At 30.1% G+C, this 27287-nt stretch overlaps 1 protein-coding gene across 1 annotated transcript in view; it reads right to left on the bottom strand.

Annotated features, from left to right (window-relative positions):
- Positions 1 to 23095, bottom strand: part of LOC111631422 (E3 ubiquitin-protein ligase SMURF2-like) — a 58368-nt gene extending 35273 nt beyond the window's left edge. The window contains exons 1-2 of the mRNA XM_023375659.1: positions 23057 to 23095; positions 192 to 300 (exon numbers count right to left, since the gene is read on the bottom strand). The gene's annotated coding sequence lies outside the window, so the exon portion shown is untranslated. The remainder of the gene's footprint in view (positions 1 to 191; positions 301 to 23056) is intronic.
- Between the last annotated feature and the right edge of the window lie 4192 nt (positions 23096 to 27287).

The raw sequence follows: 27287 nt of genomic DNA on the forward strand, positions 1-27287 counted from the left end.
AAGTTCTAAATTATATGAGAATGATGTGAAGTGATCTATTTAACAGAAAAAAATTAATTTTTTTTTATTCCTTAATATAGTACAGGCCAATTATCCAGCAAGTTTGGAACCAGCAGTGGGAAACTCTCATGAAATATTCTATACATTTAATTCATTTAAAAAATTTTTAAAATAAATTTCAAAATTATTACAGATCATAATGTTGATTCCATCTAGGATCAAGAGTATTTTTGCATGTTTCAGTTGAATGGCACTGACCAGATCCATTTACATTAATTTTACAGAACGGATCAGGCAATCCTAGAAAATTTTTTTAAATTCATACTTTAGAATATTTTTTTTGTAAAAATTAATGATTCTTAACTCAAACTATACTCTATAAGCTAATTAAATCTATTTCAAAATAGTCTTCAAAATTTCTTCATTAATTATCATGTTAACTATTAATTAGACAGAATTAAATAACCTAATAAATAGAGTATAACAATTTGCAGGGCTTAATAAGCCTTGCAAATTGTTATACCATAACTAAGACTACTTGAAGTCACAGGGATGATCTGTTGCAATAACCCCTGTGCATCAATGGTATTGCCAATTCTGGAAGAACTGTAGCTGTTACTTTCAAAAGTTAAAGACAGTGACTAAATCAATTGTATCCAAACATTTACTAAATTTTCAAATGCATTTGCTAACCACTATTTCTATGACTGAAAATTGAACCCAAATCTTGTTATTGTGATTGTATGGATCATAGCTACAAAACAAAGTTCTTTTCTGAAGTTACTAAAAAGAGGTTCTTTAAAAGTAACTAGATTATTCATGAAATAATTTTAAGGAACTTTAAGATGGAACAACTCTCAACTTAAATCAACAACTCAAATTGGAGATATTTGGTAAATTAGAAATATAATTTAAATTTAATTTAAATGTTATAAATGTGACAGAATGAGCATTCCAAGCAGAACATTGAAACTGAAGCAGGATGATCAAGCTGCTCAAAAACATTTGTCATATTTATTTAGTTTCTGGAGTAAAGAAAAGGTTATCTAGTCAATATTATAAGTNTACTGTACAGTTTTAATTATTTGTTCATATTCAACAAATATACACAAATTCAAACAGTAAATCCAAGTAGCATCAAATTCAACAATAAACTATAAGATTACTTTTAAACAGAAATTAATAATTTAAAACACTATTAGCATAGACTCACTATCTGTTGGTTATTTGTTGATAAATAATATATAAACAATTTTTAAGTAATAGTAAATTGAAACTATTTCAAGCCAGATTTTTCCCCAATATTTCTAAATTATTAATAAGTTAATAGATCCAAATTGTTTACATTTATCTAATGATGATAACCATCTATCTAAATTAAACTGATTTTATAAATTGATTACAGATAAAACAATTGAAACATTTTATTCAAACTGAAATTAGTTTATTTTAAAAATATTCTGTAATTTCAAAAAATATATTGTATTATATTATTAAACATTTCAAAACAGACTGATTTATCCCTTAATTACAAATTAATATCAGAAGAAACTATTATATAAGAAACTGTTAGTATAGCAGTTCTTATACTGTATTTGGATGACAAACTTTCTTTGCATTAACAACAGAGCAGTTTTATAGAGCTATACTGAAATGTTTAGCACATTTGATAATTATTTATTCTAAATGTGCTAAATATTTCAGTATAGCTCTATAAAATTGCTCTGTTGTTAATGCAAAAAAAGTTTGTCATCCAAATATAAGAACTATTTACTATGTTTTAAGAATTTAAAATTAAAACTCTTAAAACATAGTAACATGATAAGCTGCTTTTGTAGATGAATGCAAGTATTTTTAGTAAGTCTAGTGTCTGTAAAGTTTGATAAAGTCATCTAAAATAAAACTAGTAGAGACAAAGCAACCATAACTGTACGCAGCTCATTTATCTGCCAAAACAATATGGATAAAATGAATGTATGTGTACTAAAGTATTAAAGTTCAACAATATGTTTACAAGCAATTATTTATTGATATGTATTTGAATAATAATACTTCTTTAAGAATATTCAGATTTTTAAATATGTATATCCTATAAAACTAGAATAGAACTGTTTAGAATTGTGTAAATTTTAATTATGTAAGTTAAACAAATTAAAACTTATACACTGTTTGAAACAAACTTTTAGAATTGTTTCTAAACAATCAGTTGAAACATTTTTAACTTTTGATTTAAACTTTGAACTTGTTAAATATTTTTCTTTTTAGAATTATTTAGATTTAATGTACAAAATTATATTTTACTGAATTTCTGAATATACATTCTAAACTTAAAATATTAACTATATTACTATGACAGTTTTGTTTGTTTATTTTTCAAATAAAAGTGTTTTTGTTGAAAGAAAATATTTCAACAAATGTCTGCATTCCAGAATATTAAATGAATTATTAATATATTTGACCAGAATATAATTTTTGATAAACAACAATGTTTCTAATGTTAAAATAATATGATAAATTCAAACATATTTTAAAGTTCTAAATTATATGAGAATGATGTGAAGTGATCTATTTAACAGAAAAAAATTAATTTTTTTTTTATCCTTAATATAGTACAGGCCAATTATCCAGCAAGTTTGGAACCAGCAGTGGTATGGACTTCTGAATTTTCTGGACACAAGATAAATATATACTTAAACTATAAAATAAACAATAAAAAGTAAGAATGAAAATGTATTTAACAGATACAAATCAATATACTTCTAAAGCAGGCTTTGTTTAATCATTATTAATCTTAAAATATAGAATACCATGTACTGTACAGTGTAATATTTAGGCTGAAAATTAAGCAAAGAAAGTAAAGAACATAATTGAACTGATATTGTGTGATGCATATGCCATGGAAATCAACACTAGCCAATTTCAAAACTAGGTGGTTTTTTTGGAAACTGGGTAATTGGTCTGGTACTGTATCACAATGTAATGTAACAGGTGTTATATTAAACTGTTTCACAATTTTTGGCTTCTTAAAAGCAACTTTCAAGCTAATCAGAATCAATATAACATAGAAAGCAGTTGAATGAATTTGATAATGGAATAATTTATTTCAATTAACATAAAGCAACCCAAATTTAAAGTATAGAATTTTTTATTTTAATATTATAAAATAAGTATTAAAAACAATTAAAACTGACATATAAAGAATATTATATAGTATGAAAATAACAAAAATTACATGAGTTAGTTTTCTTCTACAGGATATAAGAATAAAAACTGCTGTTTTGAGAAAGTACAGTAGAGCCTCGATTATCCGACCTCTGATTAACCGACACCTCGGTTAACCGACCGTCCTAGTCGGCAAATTTCAAATGTCCGCTAGTGATGTGGCGCTACAATATTTGGCTATGTCTTGGCTACTTTAATATTATTTTTACGTGTTTTAGCTGGCAACACTCATTCGACCATGAAAGGGAGCCAGTATTTAAACGAGGCTTAATTTTCTAATTTTTAACGATACAGTAGCGACGATTATTATTTTAAAAAATTTTTGTTAGACTTAACATCGATGAAAATTCAACGCAAAGTAGGTTAATAGCGATATACTAATATACTAATTACATGAGATATAATAATATACTACACTAATAATGGATTTTTTCATACTTTTCAGTTATCCAACTTTTCAATTATCCGACCAACCCCAGTCCCCAATTGAGTCGGATAATCGAGGCTCTACTGTATTGAAAAACACCAATTGTAAAATATGAAGAACACAAACTAATCCTAGAATGCTATTTAATAAGAATAAATATAAATATGTTGGTAAACAATATACCATTGAATAACTACAACTAAAGGATAATCCAAAACAAAGACAGCATAAACATTTCCTAGTAAGTTAATGGAATGATAAAAGGTCAGACAAATTGCTGAACAGTTATAAATTGTTTTAGTGTGATATTAAGAAATCAGAAAAAAGCTATCAATACTAGTAAGCAATAATTAAGAATTGGAAAAAAAAAACAACAGGTTATAAAATTGATTTAAATGCTATTAAATAACAGTGCATCATGTTATTACTTTATATCATCTTCCACATTAAAAGAAAATTTAAAATCCAAAATTACATCATGATCAGTAAAAGACTATCTCACAACAATGTTTTAAAACAAAATAATTTTTGACAGATCATATTGAAAAGAGCATTATAATAACCAAAAATCAGTGCAGAAAGATTTACAAAAGAACCTCAAAAAGAATTTTAAAATTATTTTTCATCTTGTGATATGCATAATGACATCTGTTAACCCAGAGAAATTATTACTGATGACTAAAGACAATCAAAAGCATTATAAGCATTAATTAAAAGCATTTTTGGTTAATAACTTGTGAAAGGTCTCATGAAACATTATTTGTTGATATTTAGTTACCTTTAGAAGAAATTTCAGTTGTTGGACCAAGTATTAAAGAGAATTTGGATAATATGAAAGCATTAAAAAGCGTTCAACAGCATATTTATAGGTCAAATGGTATTCTAAATCATTTCTATACTGAACTCAGTATGAAAACTCATGAACAAATGTGCTGCTTAGTAACATAGTTGCCAATTGTCTTAATTTTTTCATTTATGTATTAAAATTAATATAATTTATTTAACATTTACAATAAACAAAAGAAAAAAATCATATATCATAAAAAATGAATAATTATCAGTGATGGGACAATACCAAAATTTCTACCAATTCTGATTCTGCTGAAAACTCCAGATTCCAATACAATTCCCAATTTCAATTCTTTTGAATGCTTTCTAAAGTTTATTTTAGTTTAGAAAAATAAAAATTAATAATTTACATTATAAGCACCGTACATTCGTTAATTAATAAACATCAAACTTAAGAATGGAAAATGATTGGGAAATCTAGAATCAATCTTTCGAAAGAAACATAAAAATTCTCCATTTTTGTGAAGCCCCAAAAATGAGTTGAAATTAATATTTATTATTAGAAAAATATTAAAACAGAAACTAGAAAAAATCGTCTATTGTTAAAAACCGATCAAAGATCGAATTAGTTGTGTTAGTCATAAGAAACCGCGACGAGAGAGAAAAAACTTTATTGATGTAAACAGAATGTAATAATTTTAAATGATTAATTAATAATAGTAAACAAACGACCTCCAGCAGAGATGGACCTTTGAAAAGTCGTTCATATGCACATAATTAGAACATAGAAATTTGGAAAAGAGGAAAGATTAATGACGAAAAAGGACATCGCGTCGTGTCGTTAAATTTCAAAAACGTCACAGACTAGACAACAATGGTGGAAAATATGAGCGCAAGTTTCAAAGTTCCATCAACATTTTGCAGCCAGAATAACGGATGGTGTCAAGTAGTGTCAAGATTCTTCAAGGCGGATCTTTCTCGTGACTCGAAAAGGAATCGTTTTTCGCTTAGAAACAGACGAGGGAGCCAATCAGAAAACAAATTAGAGAACGGAGATTGATATAATCCCCGATCTTCAAGGACAGAGAGACTTCTTCCGTAAACTGTGCTACTGAGTACTTGCACTCCAAAAAGTCCGGAGCGAAAACTCTCTGTGTGTGTCAACGCACAGAAGACGCAGAGTCCGCACAAGTGTCCATCGAAAGAGCTGTGCCGCCGACACCTCCCGGCAAGTCTTCTTACCTGCCGCAGCCCCGCAGCCCATCTCCGAGTGACGAGAGATAAACATCCTCGACGTCCAAACAGTCGACTGTATCTAGATAATTCTAGTTCCTAGGTGTAAGTTTAATTTTATGTATAAAATAAACGGGTTTATGTGAGATTCTTGTCATCTGTGTCTCCTCCACCACACCCACACGCGTTCGACCCTAGATCATTCTGACGCGGGATTAACGATTTCCCCCGGAAGTCGGAGAACTTACACTGGTGTCTGAGAGTGGGATAAAAAGTTTCCAATCTCCACCAGGTCAGCGAACTTACATTTTTATGTGGATATGCAGACTTTATTGTATAGTACAAAATAAATCTGTAATCTTATTTCAGATAAAGTTAATATTGCAACAGTACCCTCAAAGAAATTATGTTTAATTCCCTTTTACTTAAAAAACTATCCCATCATATTATCCAGTGTCACAATCTATGGAAACTACTTTGTTGCTAGATGCAATTACCAGGAGCAGGAAAGGTGAATGAGAATATGCATCTCTTTTTTCATCTTTCTCACAATCAGCATGTTTGTAAATGCTTTAATTCCATCATATTTAACACTAAATGAGGTTTGGCAAGTGATAGAACAAGCCAAACAAATATCATCATTACAAGTTAATCAATTTTTGGAATTCATTCATTTGAGCCACAAATATCAACACTGATTCATCTTGAAAAATTAGGTTTAAAATTCAAAACAGCAGTAAACTTAGTGCAAACAAATATTTTGCTGAGAATCACACAAATCACATTTGAAAATTTAACATATTACAGCATCATCCATGAATCATAAAAATTTTTATAATTATAATAAGAAAGTCATTTTATCATTATAAATAAACATACTAAATATTAAAAATAATTTTATATAATATTTTTTCAATTAAAATATAATTTTATTTATATTTTAAACTGTTTTGTCAACATTTAAATATATTTGCCAACTGCTGGCCTTGATTTGAAACCAGATAGCCTGATAGTTCAATCAATGTTAACTTGCTTACAATTAAAATTTTTTAAAAATTTTGAAAAGCAAACAAAATTATAAAACAAAAATGAATGAAATTACTAAAAAAATTTAAATAAATTTAAATTTGATTATCTTTTGTGCAAAATAACACTCAAACAATTTCTATAGTTATGTTGCAAAAGAAAAACAAGAGTTGCAATTTCTTAAAAAAGTTGTAATTAAGAGTTCAAAAACTGCAGGCAAAATTAAATAAATAATAAATAAATAAAAATTGTTACAAATAATAAAACAATAATTAAAACTGGCCTTTACACTGAAACCAAAGCTAAAAATAAAATCAAAATTAATTAAAATTAAAACAGTGTTTTCAAAAACAATTTAAAAGTTGTTTTGAAATTTTCAAATTGTGAATTAAATTAATTTTTAAATTAAAGGCCAAATGGCCACAGTGTTTTTCGAGATTAAAGATTATGTTATTTGTGTGTGGCAATGACAGAACATTTTGCTTTAATATATACAGTTATAGAATATAGATTGTCAGTCAAGCCAGTCCAAAATAAGACAATTATCTCCCCTAAAATGGGGACAGTCATTACTGACCAAGTATAATCTCTCATCATTATGACTACACAAAAGAAAAGTCCACCATAACAGACATCACCTCATGTATGGGGTATTGTGTACTCTCTGCTTTGTTAACATTAATTAAGTTTCCAATAAACTAATACTTAATTGTTAATATCATAATTTTACAAATTTTAATCTTCAATTGAAACAAATTAATTTTCTTATAAAATGTGGAAGAATCATTTTAGGAATCAGAAATTTGACAAGATTTGCTCGATTCCAATTACTGGAAAATGTCTGATTTTTCCAATTCCTGATTCCAATTAATTGTCCCATCACTAATAATTATCCCACATATTTTACATATAGTGCATTTCCTAAGATAAAAAAAAGACTAATTTAATAATTGGTTAGCAACAAGTTTAAACTGTAAGTAGGTGGAGTCACTAATAAATTTAGTTTTTGTGATTCATACTACTTAAGACTGGTTACAGATTGGAAAATCAGGTAAATGTGATGCTGAACATAACTATTCTGCAAAAATGCAGTTGCACAAATTTCCAAATGAAGGCATTACTGTAGAGTCAGGATGTTTGTACTACAGTTATTGTCTTCAAATGATATCTTATGAGAAAAAATCTACTCGAGAGATTTTAACTCATGACCAGTGGGGGCAATAAAATAAAGGTAGGCATGAATACAGGAATCCTAATATGTAGCCAGATTTCTTCTGATTTTCAACTCTTCTCGTAAATATATCTCAAACTGGGCATCTACATAGTCTACAATTGGTTTATAACTCTGTTGTTTATTAACTTGATTTTTCCGTAACCAACTGTTTCAACCATGGTCAATTTCAAACAGATGTCAGATTCTTGAAGCTCGTAAGTTTTCAATCTCAGTTTAACTCCTGGCAGATTATATGGAGATTTGGGAGACTCAAAATGGGTGTTAAAACAAGCATCCATTAATGTGGATTTGCCAATTTCCACCTCACACTTTCACTCTGCAAATCCCCATTACCTGCAGTGAAATTTTTCTGAAACTTTTCCAAATTTATTTCAAGATAACAGTTTTCTTGAAATAAATTTTAAAACTTCTAAAGCATTTGTCGATTTGGAAAAATTTGACAAAAACTTCTAGTAGGCCTGAAAGACTGATATGCAAGATACTAAGGATAACTGTGTAATCATTTGTATGAGTATGTAATTGACTTAAAACTGACACAACTGGTACATAAATAACAACTATATTCATTTGCATGTGCAATTCTTAAATTAAAAATACTTGGGCACTTTCTATTCCTCCATTTTTTTAATGCCTCCTATTCTTGGGTGACAAATATAATTAACCTATCCTGTCTATAATAGCTAGGGTTGCCAACCATATGGTTTTATGGGTCTTGTCCAGTATCCAATAGAGAGGTCAAACGAGACACCTGACAAATTCATCTGAATAATCTGTCAAAGTATGGCATAATCTCTTCTAATCTGTGACTGGAGAATCCAATTACAGATTATGATAGGCTATCTCAATGAGATGGAATAAAACATAATATAATTTTGATACATGTTAGAAAGAATTGTAGAACAACATTGCCTATTGGCTATGCATGTTATCAATAATTTGAACTCTTAGACAGAATTAGATAACCCAATAAATAGGGTATAACAATTTGCAGGGCTTATCAAACCAAGGCCAACAGAAAGAAGGACCAGAACTTTTATAAAAAAAAAAAAAAAAGGGTTGGTCTTTAATAATCACATTTCAAATTTAGGTAAGTATGCATTTCAGGTACAAGGACCCTTCCTCAGCTTACAAACACATGGTAACAACTACACACCAATAACCAGCCAATACAATGGAATAACCAACATATGCAGTGCACTGAATTAACAATTTCTCAATGTAACCCATACACTAAAAACTAAAATATCAAGTATAAATTTGAATACAATGACAATGTGGTATAACATATTATCTGGGACCAGTAAATGTCTTAGTTTCTCCTACATTTTCCAAATTCTGGTATATGGTTACATCTTATTAAAACGAATTGGTCTCCAGATTTTAACACAAACAAAATACATCTGATTTATAAGACTTTGTAAAGTCAACTGCTCTGTCAACGCATTTTACAAAGTGATGTAACTATACTCCCACATCTGTTTAGCATCTGTTTCAAGGTTAAGTGAAAACGATGTCAATCCACCCCTCATGTAGCTTGTCCCATGTTGTCTTTCTGTCGATCTTGGTGTGATAAGCCATGCAAATTGTTATACCATAACTAAGACTACTTGAAGTCACAGGGATGATCTGTTGCAATAACCCCTGTGCATCAATGGTATTGCCAATTCTGGAAGAACTGTAGCTGTTACTTTCAAAAGTTAAAGACAGTGACTAAATCAATTGTATCCAAACATTTACTAAATTTTCAAATGCATTTGCTAACCACTATTTCTATAACTGAAAATTGAACCCAAATCTTGTTATTGTGATTGTATGGATCATAGCTACAAAACAAAGTTCTTTTCTGAAGTTACTAAAAAGAGGTTCTTTAAAAGTAACTAGATTATTCATGAAATAATTTTAAGGAACTTTAAGATGGAACAACTCTCAACTTAAATCAACAACTCAAATTGGAGATATTTGGTAAATTAGAAATATAATTTAAATTTAATTTAAATGTTATAAATGTGACAGAATGAGCATTCCAAGCAGAACATTGAAACTGAAGCAGGATGATCAAGCTGCTCAAAAACATTTGTCATATTTATTTAGTTTCTGGAGTAAAGAAAAGGTTATCTAGTCAATATTATAAGTTTCAACACATGTGTTGCTCAGGAAGGAAATTTTTAACTCTAATTCCAGTAATTCTGACATTACCACCATTAATAAACATTTGGGAAAGTTTTAATAAAATTGTTTCAGGTCTGGGACTTGGGTTTGAAGGACACAGTTCTTCACTTGCAAAAATAAAAATTTCAATGAAAGAACCTTAGGTCATAGTTTACCCCATTCCCAGACCCTCAGATACAGACACAGAAATGTTGGAAAATGCTGCAGCACAGTTTCATTCTTACCTGAGTTTGCCCATCATCAAAAATACAGAAGACCTTACCTGTGGTGACACAAAATGGTAACACATTTTCTGGGTTAAATCCCCTTGCCTGGTCGTACCTTTCAGCCCCATTTACATTGATAGTCAGTAAATGGCTTTTCAGTACTGGCAGGGGCATTTACAAACCAATGAGGAACAGGCTAACACCAGAAAACAGGTAAATGCTCATATTCCTTCACTGTAACCTAAAATTACTGAATTATCATTATTAATAAAGTTATCATTTCTTTAAACCTCATTAATTTTCTTTTTTTTAATGTTTATTATTTTTTACATTTAAAATTATTAAATTATGTTTTCCAATGAAACAATTATTTATTGATTACTTCAATTATGAGAATTAATTAGTACAACTAATATTTTATTAACAACTACTAGTGGAGCTGATTAGTACAACTAACATTTACCAAACAATTATTTGGTACATCTCTACAAAAAAAGCTGTAATTACTTGTAGTATGCTATTATAGATATTAAATTTTATTTCAGTTTACTTATGTAATTTACTAACTTCTCAAATGTTTGTTAAGTGCAAGAACCATAAATATATACAGTAAATATATACTAACTTGTTAAATTATGATATTTTTTTAATTAAAACTGTACATACATAATCTTTTTTCTTTTTGTACAGTTTTATAAGAGAGAGAAAACATTTTTTCTAAGAGAGCATCAAAAACTTAAATTCTTAACAGTCATCCATACAATACTAATGAAACCTACAAAACATTTAAAGTCCATTTCAAAATTATAAGACTATCTTTATTTTGGGCAAAAAATGCAGATACAAGCTGTTAATCTTTACACCACTGAAAAATAATATTTATATGATGGAATACGATATACAGCGATATTTCACATTACTAAGTAAATACAAGAATTGAAATTATGCTGATAAAAAAAAATGCAGTTTGATAAATATAAGATATGGTAAAAAAATTTTCATGCAAATTACTTTCTATACTGGGTCAGGCACATAACAGTAGTGTAAAAAATATGTTTAGCTATATTACAGCAATTAAAGCAGCTCAATCACCATGCCACAAAGATTATCATCTTTTTGAATCTGAAATGCAACAAATTTATTGTCATAGTAAAGAAGGCAAATCAGAAAGACAAATCTAATTGAGTCTAATTGAACATTTTAAAATTCTTATTGTACATAAAATTTTGGCAAAGGACAATGATTAAGATAATGCTAGAGGAAGTGGCAAACTATTGATATTCCCTCCTCAGTCAGTTCCTTGTCAAAAATTAACACCAGAAACTGCATATATAATAAGAAAATTTACTCACAGTGTTGTACACTTTATAATTTAATAACATCACATCTGCCATTTGGTTTTGACATTGAATATGTCAACTAGAGGCATAAAGGAGTTGGACAATACTGTTAAAACAATTCCTTTTTTATGGATAGTATTGTCTTTCATTGTATTATCTGGTTGGCATTAAAGAAAAATAAGAATGTGAATTATATTTGCTTAAAACAAAATCCTTTTTTAGGATCACTATAAACAAACATCTACAGTGGGCCAAAGTACACATCTTGAAAGTAAGATTGGAATTCCATAAAATTTTCAGATGAAAAAAATTTAATCTTCACTGCCTGATAGTTATAAGCACTACTGCTCCAAAAAGAGCCCAATGCTGCCTTTAGCCATCAGTTAGATGATGATTCCATCTTAATCTGGAAAGCTATAGCATATACAAAAACTGACCTAGTGGGTGTAGGCAATAGAATGAATTGTGATACATAATATGCTATACACTTCATTAATTCCAATTTGGTCCAATGACAGAAGTTGCAAATTGACAATTCTAATGGGACAATGTTCTGTTATTCATTTCATTCAATAAAACAGTTTTCCAAGGAAGAAAGAACTATTCTCCTGTGGCCATCAAAATATCCAGACCTAACTCTCATGCTAATGTCTGGGGATGGTTAGAAAAGTTGTTGGATAGAATGTTTAATGGAACAGAAAATAGCTTAACAATGTAAATAAATTAGAAGTTGCTGTCATAAGAGTTTGAAATAATATACAGGTAAGTATGGAATACATTCAAAACTTGATCACAAGTATCTCTAGTAGAATTTTTCAGGTTATTGCCAAGAACAGAAACATTATTGAAAATTAAATGTGTGATGAGATGCCAGATCTCTCTCTGGTCTTATACTTATGAAACATCTTTTTGACATATTTAATATACAGTAGACCACCTATAAAACAGGTTCATATAATTCAGATTCAACAAATACGTATAGTCTTCAACCTATATCCGGCATGAAAATTCCAAACTAATATTAGCAAATGCTTTCGATGCCCCTCCTGGGCTCTTCTTCAGGCTAAATTTAATGTACTGGATTCTTAAATCGAATATTTTTAAATAAGAACGTGCTCCATTACTAGAAGTTCAAATAAGGAAGGTAATCACATGCTTTTCCGAATTATAATTTCTTTATATTTTATATTCGTGGAGATATGTTGTGCGCATCTTATAATAATCACGCGCATTTTATAATCACGTGCCGTTTCTAAAACTTTGAACTTTTAGTAACGGAGTACGTTCTTATTTAAAAATATTTGATTTAAGAATCCAGTACATTAAATTTGGCCTGAAGAAGAGCCCAGGAGGGGCATCGAAAGCATTTGCCAATATTTGTNATCACGCGCATTTTATAATCACGTGCCGTTTCTAAAACTTTGAACTTTTAGTAACGGAGTACGTTCTTATTTAAAAATATTTGATTTAAGAATCCAGTACATTAAATTTGGCCTGAAGACGAGCCCAGGAGGGGCATCGAAAGCGTTTGCCAATATTAGTTTAGAATTTTTACGCCGGATATAGGTTGAAGACTATACGTATTTGTTGTACATGACCCGGTGTGGGAGAAATCCTTGATTAATTCAGATTCGTATATAACAGCGAAAAAATTGTGACCATATTCATATAAACATGCTAAAAGACTCCTATATAACAGTAAAACGTCATCGCCAACTCGTGTTGCGACAGGATTGGTCAAATTTAGACCAATAGTGGATATTGCACAAACTGTTGAGTTTAAACAAGCAGCGGACCTACTAAAAACCATTTATTATTTAACGGCCATAAAAATTATATTTATATTAATGATGTTTCCAAAGTTCAGCAAATTTTTTGCAGAAAAATAATTTATCAGGAAACACGCATGCNTTATTTAAAAATATTTGATTTAAGAATCCAGTACATTAAATTTGGCCTGAAGAAGAGCCCAGGAGGGGCATCGAAAGCATTTGCCAATATTAGTTTGGAATTTTTACGCCGGATATAGGTTGAAGACTATACATATTTGTTGTATATGACCCGGTGTGGGAGAAATCCTTGATTAATTCAGATTCGTATATAACAGCGAAAAAATTGCGACCATATTCATATAAACATGCTAAAAGACTCCTATATAACAGTAAAACGTCATCGCCAACTCGTGTCGCGACAGGATTGGTCAAATTTAGACCAATAGTGGATATTGCACAAACCGTTGAGTTTAAACAAGCAGCAGACCTACTAAAAACCATTTATTATTTAACGGCCATAAAAATTATATTTATATTAATGATGTTTCCAAAGTTCAGCAAATTTTTTGCAGAAAAATAATTTATCAGGAAACACGTATGCCCCCATTCGATGCACCGCTCCACGACGAAAACAAGCTTAGGCAATGGCGTTGTCAAACGATACACACACTGTAAGTAATCCTAAAATTTTTTGTTTATAGCATAGTTTATATGGATTATTCCCAAAAAATTATATGTGTTTTGGAAATGTTGAGTCAAATTAGTCTAGAATCGATTAATTTTATGGAAGTAAACCTTTCAAACAGCCATAGTCCATAAACTGCATACATGCAGGGCTGCCGTAAGCGGGCGTGCAAGGCGTGCACCGCACGCGGGCGGCACGTCCAGGGGGCGGCAAAGAGCCTTTCTGGCAAGCTCAGCATAGGTAATCGTAGTTAAACAGGGGGCGGCATAATCGGTATTGCACACGGGCGTTCAAACAGCTAGCGGCGCCCCTGCATACGTGCTGGGCTGTGATTGGCTCATGTATTTAAGGACTTGTAGAATATCAATTTCATAAAGAATGGAATGTATCTACTGTGTTATGGGGGGGGGTTGACTGTATTTGTGCCTTGTGTATTTTATAAAAGTAGTTATGACTATTAATATATCTATCAGTATCTCATTTCAAACATGTTTATTTCTGTTATTGGCATTCCCTCTATACATTTTATGTCCAAAATGAGGTTGGTCTTATAGTTTTAAAATGGACCTTACAATTACAATGAAATTGTTATTTTATTAATTTCAATTATTGTTTGTCTTCAAACTTAAAATAAACTGCAAAAATAAATTACTGTATTTTCATTTTTTGAGAAGAAATTGTGTTATTTTATGTTTTTCAATAAACCTTTACTTGTCAGAAATTTAAGAATACACTGGCAAACTGATAAGCCAGTAACATTGAGTCTGATAAATTGAGCTTGTCATTTGGAGGTTAGCGATGCACTGGGTAGGTTTGGAGTTAAGATTTCATGTAAAAGCATTCAAAACATGCAGTTCTTCGAAAGGAGTCAGAGTTTTTCTTTTAGAGATGACAAATGCCAAAACAACATAATGGTGTGCTAGATAAAACCAGTTAGCTCATGCATACAGTGACCATACGTCGTTTATTTAAGAAAACAGTCCTTTATTTCACTGCTCTGTCCTTTAACTTTATTTATTTTCTAAAATAGGCATTTTGTCCTTTATTTTGTAAAGTTGACGCAAAGTTAAAAAAATTTTTTTTCTAATAATATATTGAACAAGTTAGTTTTGTATACACCATCACGACCAGTGTTGCATTGCTACATAGAGTGCAGTAGTGCAGTGTGTCGCTAACCAAATGGCCCACTGACAGTACCAGGGGATGGACACACTTATGGGGATTTTTGTGATAGTTTTTTTAACTCTCTAGTTGATGGATGATACACTTGTTAATTAAAGCTGAAGTTAGTTGAAAGAAAAAATGAGGGGTTTCTTCCTATTGTTATTAGAAAAGTGGTTTTAGCATTAGAAAAATCAGAAAATATACAAGCCAAAAAATTCAATGATGCTGTGTACACATTTTATCAAACGTGCATAGATTATCTAAATAATTGGGACATGTTTTTTATTGAAATAGATGTGTTTGAATGGGTCACATTATGCGAAATCTCTTTGTGGGCGAAAGTAGAGGAAAGCTATATCTTTATTTCGAATCATTGGTCCGTAAATATACTCGACGGTGAATTATTTGATGAAGTTTCATGTGTAAAAAAATATGTCACAAACGAAAAGATCGACGAATGGTGACAGAATAACCAGCCCTGCCATCAAAGGTGGATTGAGATTTTTGAACATTTTACAGCAAAAGAAATTGTTTTCAAAAACATTTGTAAAATCGTAGAATTTTCTTTGTCTCCCTGGATCTAATGCCCCCGTTGAACGAATATTTTCATTGGTGAATAATATGTGGACGAATGAAAAAACTGATTTAAAAGTAAGCACATTAGAAGCATGTATTTCCATCAAATACAACTTTCAAATGAACTGTATGGAATTTTATGACTTTAAAGCGTGAAACGGCGCTATAAAAAAAATAATTCTACTGAAAAGTATCAAAATTAATGTTATTTAAATTTTTACAATGTGTGTATGTGTAATAATTCAGATTGTTTAAAATTTTAATGTATGCATTGTTGTATGCTACTATTTTCGTAATAAATGTTATAAACTTATGAATTTTATAAGGTATTTTTTTTATTTTCTTCGATATGTCCTTTATTTTCCCCAAAAAAATATGGTCACTGTACTCATGCATGATCTTTCTGAAGACTTTTCCAAAGACATTAGTGCATGGATTTGATATGAGAAACTGAAATATTTAGCACATTTGGAATCAATAATTATCATGGAAGCCACTACAATACATTACTGTTCATGTTTTTTTGATAATTAGAGTACATTTGTATCTATAAGCAATAAAAGTGTACAAAGCACAAAGTAAGAATAGTCTGGAAAACTTTAAATGGCATGTTAAACGATCATAAAAGGCAGAATGAAAAACTGGAAGAATTTCCACCATCTGATAAGACAGCATATTTGATAATCAGGCACTATGTCGGTCCCGACAATGCTGAATTAACAGAATGTCACTACAGTAATACATCAGCTTTCGTTGACTTCAGTTATCATTGGTTTCAGTTTTCATCAATTTTTTTCGTGAAAAATTTATCTCGGTTTTCATCAGCATGCCCAAGTGATCTCATTGCTAATTTTGCAAAAACAAATGGCGACCCATGCGTTTTCAGGCTCAGTATGGTGTTATTTCTCGTTCTCTGAGCATTACCCTGTGATGGCCCACCAATGGCCAATGTTTCCATTCCCTGAACACTGGGAGTTCAGTTGTGCGTTTGCACTTCACCAGGACGGGCTGGTCATGTGGAGTTTTCCACGTTTTCTCCACGTCTGTAATGCCTGAATAGGGACCAGTTACCCTTAAATGAACCTCCCTGAAGGCATTATTCCCCGCAATACGACTATCATAATCGCATACAATTACTATTACATGACAATTACATCACACTTTACCATGGAAGGATATAGGCTAGAACATCCTTTCTCAAAGTGGGCGATAACACCCCCTTGTGGGCACTTGAGGCTTTCAGGGGGACAGTAGAAGGATCAATGATTAAATATGAGTTTTATTTCCTCATTGAAACATTCTTTGATCTCAGAAATAGGATATGGGTCACACCCTATCTATCCTATCCATATAATAATGCATGTTTAAATATTACATTTGCAATAACTGTTTTTAAGACATGCAACAGATAGTAATGTAAAAAGGTAAGTTAAAAAATATGGGGGAACTAGATTTTTTTTAAATCTCAAAGTGGGTGATGGTCAAAATAAGTTTGAGAATCTGTGGGCTAGAAGCTCATGTCCATCGAACTTCTACAAGACAAGACATCACCCCGCATCTAGCCAAACAATTCCATTGCTTTCCTTTAGATTAATTTGTTTTTATATTAATTTCTTATTGCTTTTAGTATTTAATGCTATATTAATTGGACTTCAAACTCAAAATTGAGTTTTTAATAAACACTTGGCTTTATTTCCATTCTTTTTTTTGTTGATCAACTAAAAAGAGATGGAAATAAAGCCAAGTGTTTATTAAAAACTCAATTTTGAGTTTGAAGTCCAATACATTTATCAAACACAGTTTCAAAGACAACATAGCTATATTAATTCTCTATAAAATGTGTTTTTGGTATGTATTTTGGACTGTCTAAATGAATTAATTGGATTTACATTGATTCGTATGGAAATAATTGCCTTGGTTTTCGTCGATTGTTTTTGGACGAATTATCAATGAAAACTGAGGTATCATTGTATATCATATTATGTGTGTAAAAATTTATGAATAAAAATGTTAAATAAATGTATTTATATTATTAATTAATATATAGTGGCTTTTTTTAAAACTATTATTGGTCTTGTATTTCATTACATAAAGATTTTAAGGAAAGCTTAAATTTGGATAATGCAACTAATATGTTATATTTATATTACACATCTGTAGATAGATTTATAGTAGATTTATAAATGTAATTATAAACAGCTCTCTGCAAAAAAATTCTATTGTGTACATAAATATTACGATGAAATATATATACAGGAAATCCTTGTTAGTTTAAAATTCAAGAGACAAAATAATCATGACTTTGAATTATCAAGTTGTAAATTATCCAGGATTTACATATTTCTGTACAGTATACCAAATGTTATGTAACTGATGTAATTTATTAAGCAAACAAAATAGACTTCATATAGAAAATGCTATTTTCGTTAATTAATAATAATATAAATACACTGCAGGTAAACATAAGTTGTCCTATGAGAACCTGACAGGTTGCCAAATAGATTTTATAAAAAATAAAGCAGAATTCTCAAAATGTAGCCCAAATTATTTTTATAGTAGCCCAAATAGTAGTAAGTCACCAAATCTAGTAGATTAGAGCCCTACAAACATCTCAATCTGTTACTTTTAGTCCAATTTTGTCCAGCCATATTTTATGAGGTAAGAGAAAAAAGGGTTTTCCATGGGTAAAGTGACACCTGAAAATGTGTTACTGTAAATGCAAAACCATGTCAACCAGATTAAAGTTGTTCTTGATCTATGTTCTCTCATAGTAAGGAGGCACTTTGATCTAAATGATCAAGTTAATATATGCATATCACAGTTTGAACAGAATTTCCACTTTGAATTTCAAAGTAGCCATATTTCAAACTAACTGAATTCCTTGACATCTCTAAAATCTTTAAATCTCTACATTCCCAGCCAGGACAAATAGTATAGTTATGAACTAAAAGGATTTCAAACTATCTGAGTTTGAATTAACGAGGATATCCTGTATATATATTTTTGAAATCTTAATGAAATAGTTCAGATCTAATTCAACAGTTTTACTTGGTGTCATTTCCATTAAGAAAAATAAATATTTACTTTTTATTTATATATTCTTACTGAGATTATACAGTGGAACCTGAAGCCATATTCTGGTCACTGTCTCTGATCTCTCGTAAGCCAGTCGCTGATTGGCTAATCATTTGGATTAGCCAATCAGTGACCGGATTGCAAGAGATGAGAGACCAGAGACAGTAACCAGAATACAGCCCTTGGTTAACTCAAACCAGGATAACTCAAATTCATGTTTACTTGAAGTCATTTTCTTTCCCTGATCACCCTGAATAGGAATTTACACGTTAAATCAAATTGGTTAACTTGAATTCATCAAACTGTTTAACTCGAATGAGGTTTTTATACAGTATTTTCATAAATTTCCAAGATTTTAAGTTTCGTTTAAATAAAATAATTAACATTCATCTATCAAATAAACTAATCAGAAACTTTCTATAAAGCATGTGTGATGTAGATACTGTAACTGCCATTTGAACCTGCTTTTTTTTCAGTTTTCGTTTTATTTGAGTGCTGATGAATTTTTTCAACAAGCAACATAATAAATAAATGTACTTTTGATAAATTAATTTAAAAAAAAAAACAATTATAGTTTGACTACAATCTTTATTTTTAGTTAGCCTCCACAACTCAAAACTTTTTAGCTCAAAGTCCAAATTTTTTTTCTCTTGATTACTTTAAATTAACCAGATTTCACAGCATTCTTATTAATATAAATAGAAAATACAGTGGAACCTCGGTATACGTCTGCTTTAGAATACATCCAATTCGGAATACGTCCTGTTTGGACGAAACAAATTTTGCTCGGTATACGACTTAATTCAATTATACTTGCCATCTATGAACAATTAGCATTATCGGTGTACTACACTAGACTAGACGTTCGCGGTGCTACGGTTTATAACTTTGTTAAATTTCTTCTGATTTTAATTTGTAAGTAACATTTTATTATTTTTATTAATCATGAATTGCAAAAGGGCAACAGAAAAATAAAAAAATGACTAGAATCACAACGGAACTGAAAAAAGAGATTGTTGAGAAATATGAAGGTGGCACGCGTGTTCGAGATTTAACTGTTGCATTCCGTATTCCGAGAACGACGATATCGACAATCGTGAAAAATAAAGACATTATTAAATTTGCTAACGTTGCGAAAGGGGTTAAATCAATTTCTAAACAGAGATCGAAGACATTAGATCATGTCGAGAAATTGCTTTTGCTTTGGATAACTGAAAAACAGTGTGCCGGCGACAGCGTATCGGAAGAAATTATTTGCGAGAAAGTTAAAAGGATACATGCTGCTCTCATGAAAAATCAAGCAGAAACTAGCCAGGAAAGCGAGGTGTTTAAAGCCAGCCATTTTTTTTACATGAGAACGGATTAATCATTTTTACATTACTTCTTATGGAAAAGGTTGGTTCGGTATACGTCCTATTCGGTATAAGTCCAAACACCAGGAACGGATTAAGGTCGTATACCGAGGTTCCACTGTATTTAAGTATCCTATTTTTACAATATTTCATCATAAAATATTCTCTCATGAAAATTCAATAATAAAAAGAACAACAATAAAACTGGAGTGCAGTTATTGTTTACTAGATTATTATTCATAAATTTGACTCTAAACTTTTTGATTACTTTCAGACTGTTCAATTTAAAAATGCATAAATTGATATATATATACAGGGTGTTTATAAATGAATGGAACAATTTTAAAAATTAATAATAAATCCATTTATTATCTTATATGGGCAAACTTTACAGCATAAACAGCGGCAACTGTCCAAGTTTTTTATGCATTAATCACTATGTGCACCCATGGTCGCACGACACACATCTACATGGTAATCAAATTTTTCCCATACGCAGTGTAGCATGTCCTCCAGCACTTTGATGGTCTGTGCATACTTTATCTGATCACACAGTTCCTCAAGGGACACAAGCATCGACAGTACATAAACTCAGTCTTTAACAAACCCCACAAAAAGAAATTGAAAGGTGTTAAATCTGGTGAATGGGGTTGCCAGGGGAGCTGTTTGATGTCTGCTGTTGCACCATGTCCAATCCAGCACTGGTGAAGAACACAATTAAGAAGCTCGTATACATTCCTGTGAAAATGGGGCAGAGCACCTTCCAGTTGCAAAATGTAGTCATCACAATTGGTGTTCAGCTCAGGTAACAACCAGGTTTCCAACATGTCTAGAAATGAGTCACCCATCACTGTCTGTTGTTCAAAGAAAGATGGGCCGTACACTTTCTTGTGCAATACCACACAGAAAATGTTCACTTTTGGACAGTCACGCTGATGCTCTATCAGTGTATGTGGTTTCTCGCTTCCCCAGATACAGACATTGTGTGTGTTCACCTTGCCACTTACATGGAAAGTGGCTTCATCGCAGAAGATGAGTCTTTCTACAAACCCATCATCCTCCATTTTTAACTTCAGTTCTTCACGAGAGTGATTAGCGCATAAAAAAATTGGACACTTGCCACTGCTTATGCTGTAAGGTTTGCCCATATAAGGTAATAAATAGATTTATTATTAATTTTTAAAACTGCACCATTCATTTATAAATACCCTATATATTAAACAATGAATATTTGTTAACACATTTTACATTTTATTTACTAATATAAAAAATAATAACAAGAGGTACGACATATTTCTCAATATTTGAATTACATTTATGTTATAAAACAACTTTTCTATTTAAGTTACTAAGTCTCAAGATGAATTCATTAAATCTTAAATTTGTATTAACTGAATGCATTATTAAAACTGTTTCTTTTAAGTTAATTATGTCTTATTTTCAACAGTATATTTTAATAATAAATAACTTTTGAACATTTTCAAATATGAATAATTTTTTTCAGAATTTAATAGAAAGTTAATATTAGTATGAATACATAAACATTATATAATTATACAATTTTTATATCTGTAGAACTATAGCTATTATGATATAAAATATATACTTTTATAAAATAAATAATTTTATGAATATTTATAAATTATACAACTTTAGACATACAAATTAATATAGTGATAATGATATTAATTCATATATTTAAAATTATATAAAAATGTTTTATAATAATTTTGTTTTTCTTCAAATCATATACTGATTTATTTACATAAATATGTAATCTTCAATGTTTTGGTATATATCAAACAAATATATTCCTAAAATTTTAACTTTTTAAATTAAGAATTAGTGTTAAATTTATATTATAGCTTATAAAATATTAATAAGCTTTATCTGAAGAAGAAAAAAAAAAGCAGCTGTTTAAAAATATGCATTGTTGAAAGAAAAATCAAGAAGCATTTCCTTAATATTATAATTGAGTCATATATATTATACAGAAGTGTAAATAATATCCTTTATTAAACTATATTTAAACTGATAATATTAATTAGTTTTATTACAAGCTTGATTTTTATGAAATATTTCATATGGGTATTTATGAACATAAATTATTCAAAACAAATTACATGAATATTAATCAAAATGTTCTAAATATCTAAAATTTACACTGTCATACTTATTAATTAAATTACAAATTTGAATAGGTATAATAAATGAATATATTTAAATATAAATTGCAATTTAATTATATTTTGAAAAATTACTTAAAATTCTAAATATGTAAAGTCTAATTACACTTAATTATAATTAGAAATATAAATTCTATTCTATTTAAACTTTAATTGTAGTTCAGTTGCTGTAATCAGATAAAGCTGATATTTTCAATAATATCAAAAGAAAAGCTTATTTTGTAGATCTTCATTTTATATAAAAAGAATTGGAACGATGATTTTATATAGTTAAAAATATATATAAATTAATTTTAAAGATTTCATTGAATTACATTATATAATGAATAAAAATTTAAATATTAATCTTTATCAAAATAAACAAAATAAACTAAAAACTTATTCAAAATGTAAATTTTAAAAAGAATTTAAAAAATCTGAGAAATATTTTCCATATTTTAAATTAAGATTGTATAAATATTAGAAATATAAGAAAATTATATTAAACTGAAATTACTCATTTATTTATAACATTTTTGATATTAATATAACATGAACTTTTCAAATTAAGGTATAATATATATCAAAATTTTTATTTTAAAAATAAAGTTATGTACTCACGAAAAAAATCTTTTTTTGCTAAATTCTTTGCACAAAGAACTGAAAAAATAAAAAATTTACAAAAATATTAATATTAAACTTAATATAAATATTAGATTAAAATGAAATAATTAATTAGACCAAAAAATAAATAAATAAAAATAATAAAGCCTAAATGAATACTAGTGATTGTAATGTCACTACTAGGAAAATAAAACATTTATACAGCAAAGTAGCTTAATCTATAAATGTATTGAGAAACACCTAAAAAATTCAAACTTAAAAATTAGTGATGTAACGAATATTCGGTTACTATTCGGCCTATTTTTCACTATTCAGCCGAATACCGAATACCTAAAAACAGGAGTTATAAACAACAAAAACACAGTAAATTAATCATTTTGGTATTTAGAGTTAATGTTATAGAGTTAGTGTCATTTGTTTANTCCTTGCCATAATGCGGTTTTCGCGCCAATTTTCGTACGTGCGATAATCGAGCCGAATAGTTTGGCCGAATATTCGGCTATTCGGCCACGCTCCTGGCCGAATATACTATTCGTTACAACACTACTAAAAATTATATTTTAACAAAAACATTTTCAATTAATATTAAATAGGAAAACAGAAATTTTTGTTAAAATAAGGAGTATTTATGTCTACTTTAATATCGTTTTTGGTAATGAAATAATTTTCTTTCTAAAAGTAGTAAACATTACATTACAGTGAATTACAAAAGTGAAGACAATAAAAACATATAAATTAAAAATTATCTTTTTTGTTATTTGGCCTGTATAAATTTCAGTAATGAATAAAATAATATACAAAATTAAAATTTTGCAATGTGAAATTTTAATTTATTTATTTCTAATTTTGGCATTAAAGAACAAGAAATTATTATTTTAAATAGTAACTTTTTAAAGAGGGGGGAAAATCAGAAAATTCTAAAAATTGTTTTGTTTCTTAGTTTAAATACTTGAGAAAACTCTAGTTGCTTCAAGTGAGACTATTTGTTTCTTAAATAAAACTGTAATATGGCTTAAGTATCAATTTTCTTCAAACAATAAAATAATGTACACTATAGGCCTAGATCACAAAAATCTTTTCACATCAAATATTTATAACTTTTATATGCATTTCAGAAAATGTGTCATCATGTTACCAATGATAATGATTTCTTGGAAAAAATAGCTAAAATATGCTCACTAGACTTATTAAAATGTGGTCCTTTATTTTTAAGCATTTATTCAATTTTGTTTAATTGAGTTTTTAATATATACACTCCTCAAAAGTGAAATCGCAACACCACAAAAAAATGTGCATAGCTATGTGCACATTGCAGGATTGGTAGAGATGAGACACATGCAAATGATTAAAAGAATAAAGATGTGCAACAGACACCTGTTTATTCAATAATGAATATGCCCTCCCCATGGACAGCTATATAGGCTGCTCTACAGCAAAGCATACAACAATGAAATGATTAATGGTTGTCTGAGGTATCCCTTGCCGAACTGCATTCACTGTCATGTGCATGTTGTCTATGATATGTGGGAGTGGACCCCAGTATACCTCATACTGGACAAGGTCCCACAAGTGTTCAAGGGGAGAAAGATCCAGTGAGGATGCCAGCCAGGGAAAGATATAAATTCTGTTCAGGCTGGTGAGAGTTTGCCATGCAACATACAGTCAGACATTGTCTTGCTGAAACAGCGCATCAGGTGCAGCCTGCACCAGTGGCTAAACTACCAACCACACAATTCGTGTGATATAGTGGTCCACTGTCAGAGTATCATAAATGTGCACCAGGGCTGTCTGCTGATCAAACATGATGCCTCCCCAAACCATGATGCCCAGTGTAACACTACGAAAAAAGCTGGCACGCAGTGTTCCCCGGGTTACTGCCACACCCATCCATGGCTATCATTCCTCCACAAACAGAAGCAGAATTCATCCATAAATAATACCCAATGTCATTCAGTGATCCAGTTGTGATGACAACACCACAACATCAGGCATACAGTCTGTGTCAAATGGTTTATGGCACATGGATTGCATGCAGCCTGCTGAATTCAAGCAACCTATTGCAAATGGTTGGGTGGACACAGATGAACCTGTTGATGATAACAGGCAGTTTCAGATATCACATGCCATGGCAAATGGGTCCCAAGGCTATTCAGCAAATCTGCCAATCTATGTGCTCTGTCGTAAGCCAGTGCAGTCCACTCCTTCTTCAGCCTGTTTGCAGATGTTTCCGTGTCCATTGTGTTACACATCACTGGATGGTATTCATAGTGTGCCCAACATGCATATCAACAAACCATGGTCATTCAGCACCAGGATACAGTCTCATTCCCCAACCATTAACTGGTGGTATTCAATTCACTGTCATCTCCAAGGCATTTTCTATGCTTCTTTGCAAGTTCGGTTACTGCAAACCGTCACTGGTAGAATTTATGATCCAAGCCTGCTGCTGGTCTTTAGAGCCTGAAACTGGATCCCACGTGAACTTAATCATTTGCATATCTGTCACCTTTACTGGTCCTGAAATTTGCAGGTGACTATGTGCATTCCTTTGTGGTGTTGCAATTTTACTTTTAAGGAGTGTAGGAATAGATTTGTGTTTATATTACAAATTACAGAATAACAAACATATTCCTAACAAAAAGAATACTGTAATTTAATGTGATTTTATTCAATTTTCCATTTAACTAATTAGTAAATTTAATCAACTATCACTTTCAATATAAAAAAAGTACCAATATTCTTCTAACCTGGTATAAAATTATTTACAAGTTAATAAATATTTGTCCTAATACCTAATATGATAATATATTCTAAACAGTAATACCACAAAAATAGTATATATATAAAAGTGTATGTATAATATATATAAATTAAATTCCAAAATAAAAACAAGACAAAATTTAATAACTAACTTAAGTCAACAATTTTTTTAATGTTTTTGAAATAATAACAAGGTCAAAACTACCATTCAAATGCAGACCTCATGAGAAGTAGCATAAAAAGTTTGGTGATGTTCCAATGTTCCATGCTTGCAACTACCAAGCAGCTGGTTCAGTCACAGGGTCAATTTGAAGAGAATGTGTAAACCTTAATCACATTTTAAAACTTGTTGAAACCATAACTCATAAAAAAGCACATTTCAAGAATAAAGTTTCTCAATGACCTTGATTTGGACAACAATTAAAAAGTATTTCTTAAACCAGCTTCCTAGATCTGATCAGTGGAGATGACAAACTTTCAGAAATGAAAATCACTTTTTTGTTTTCTCTGTCATCACCAAGAAATATGATTAGGAATGGATATCATTCATATTTTAGATGTTATTACTGCAATGAAGAGAGAATATTTGTCTTGATAATTATGGAAAGAAACAATAATGCATGATCTCAATAATACAGTGGGTGATTGGTTAACGAACATAATCTGTTCCAAGATTTTGTTCGTTATCCGAATTGTTCATTAACCAATTATTGATTTACCATAGGTTTTTATGGGAATTTGATTAATTTGTTCTGGAGACTCCAAAAAGATAAAAAAATAAATACTTTTTTACTACGTTTATTTATATATAATAGTAAAAATACATATACATGCAGTCTTGCATTTTTATTAATCATGTTTTTCCCGTTTGTGGGGGTTAAAGAATCTGTCCAATGTCAATTGCTTTCTCTTTTCTTCAGGATTTTTCGGAAGTAATTAATAGTATTGTAATTGTAGAGATCACCAACCCCATTAACCTTATTCTGGTTTGGATGCCACTTGGATGATTGTTGTTCTTACATCGTCCCACTTCTTCAAAAGATCTTTAGTAGCAGATGTTGACATTGGTTCTCTTTCGTCTTCCACTTTTTCAAAAAAAAATACATCTCACTGAGTTTCTTGGTATTCTTCATTTGAGAGTTCTTCTGTCGTCAGATCAATTTCAGGTTCCATTGTGAGCTCTAAAATACTGTTTATTTCTCAGATGTGATTTTCATTACTTCACTAGCTTACCCGTCGCGCATTGCTGCGATCTCAGAAGAAAGGAAATTCAAGCAAACTCGTTATGATAAAATTCAATTTACATTTTATTATTTTTATTGAAACTTATTATTATTATTCATTTTCATCGGGAAAACATTTCAAAGTGTCGTTTCAATTCTATTTATTTATTGGAGTGTTTGTGGATACACGATATTTTTTGTTTTTCCGTCTGGTGCGTACACGAATAAATCAGGTTTTCCGACGC

This window comes from Centruroides sculpturatus, unplaced genomic scaffold (genome assembly GCF_000671375.1).
Source record: "Centruroides sculpturatus isolate CEXI.00-Female unplaced genomic scaffold, Cexi_2.0 scaffold43, whole genome shotgun sequence".
Classification (NCBI taxonomy): domain Eukaryota; kingdom Metazoa; phylum Arthropoda; class Arachnida; order Scorpiones; family Buthidae; genus Centruroides; species Centruroides sculpturatus.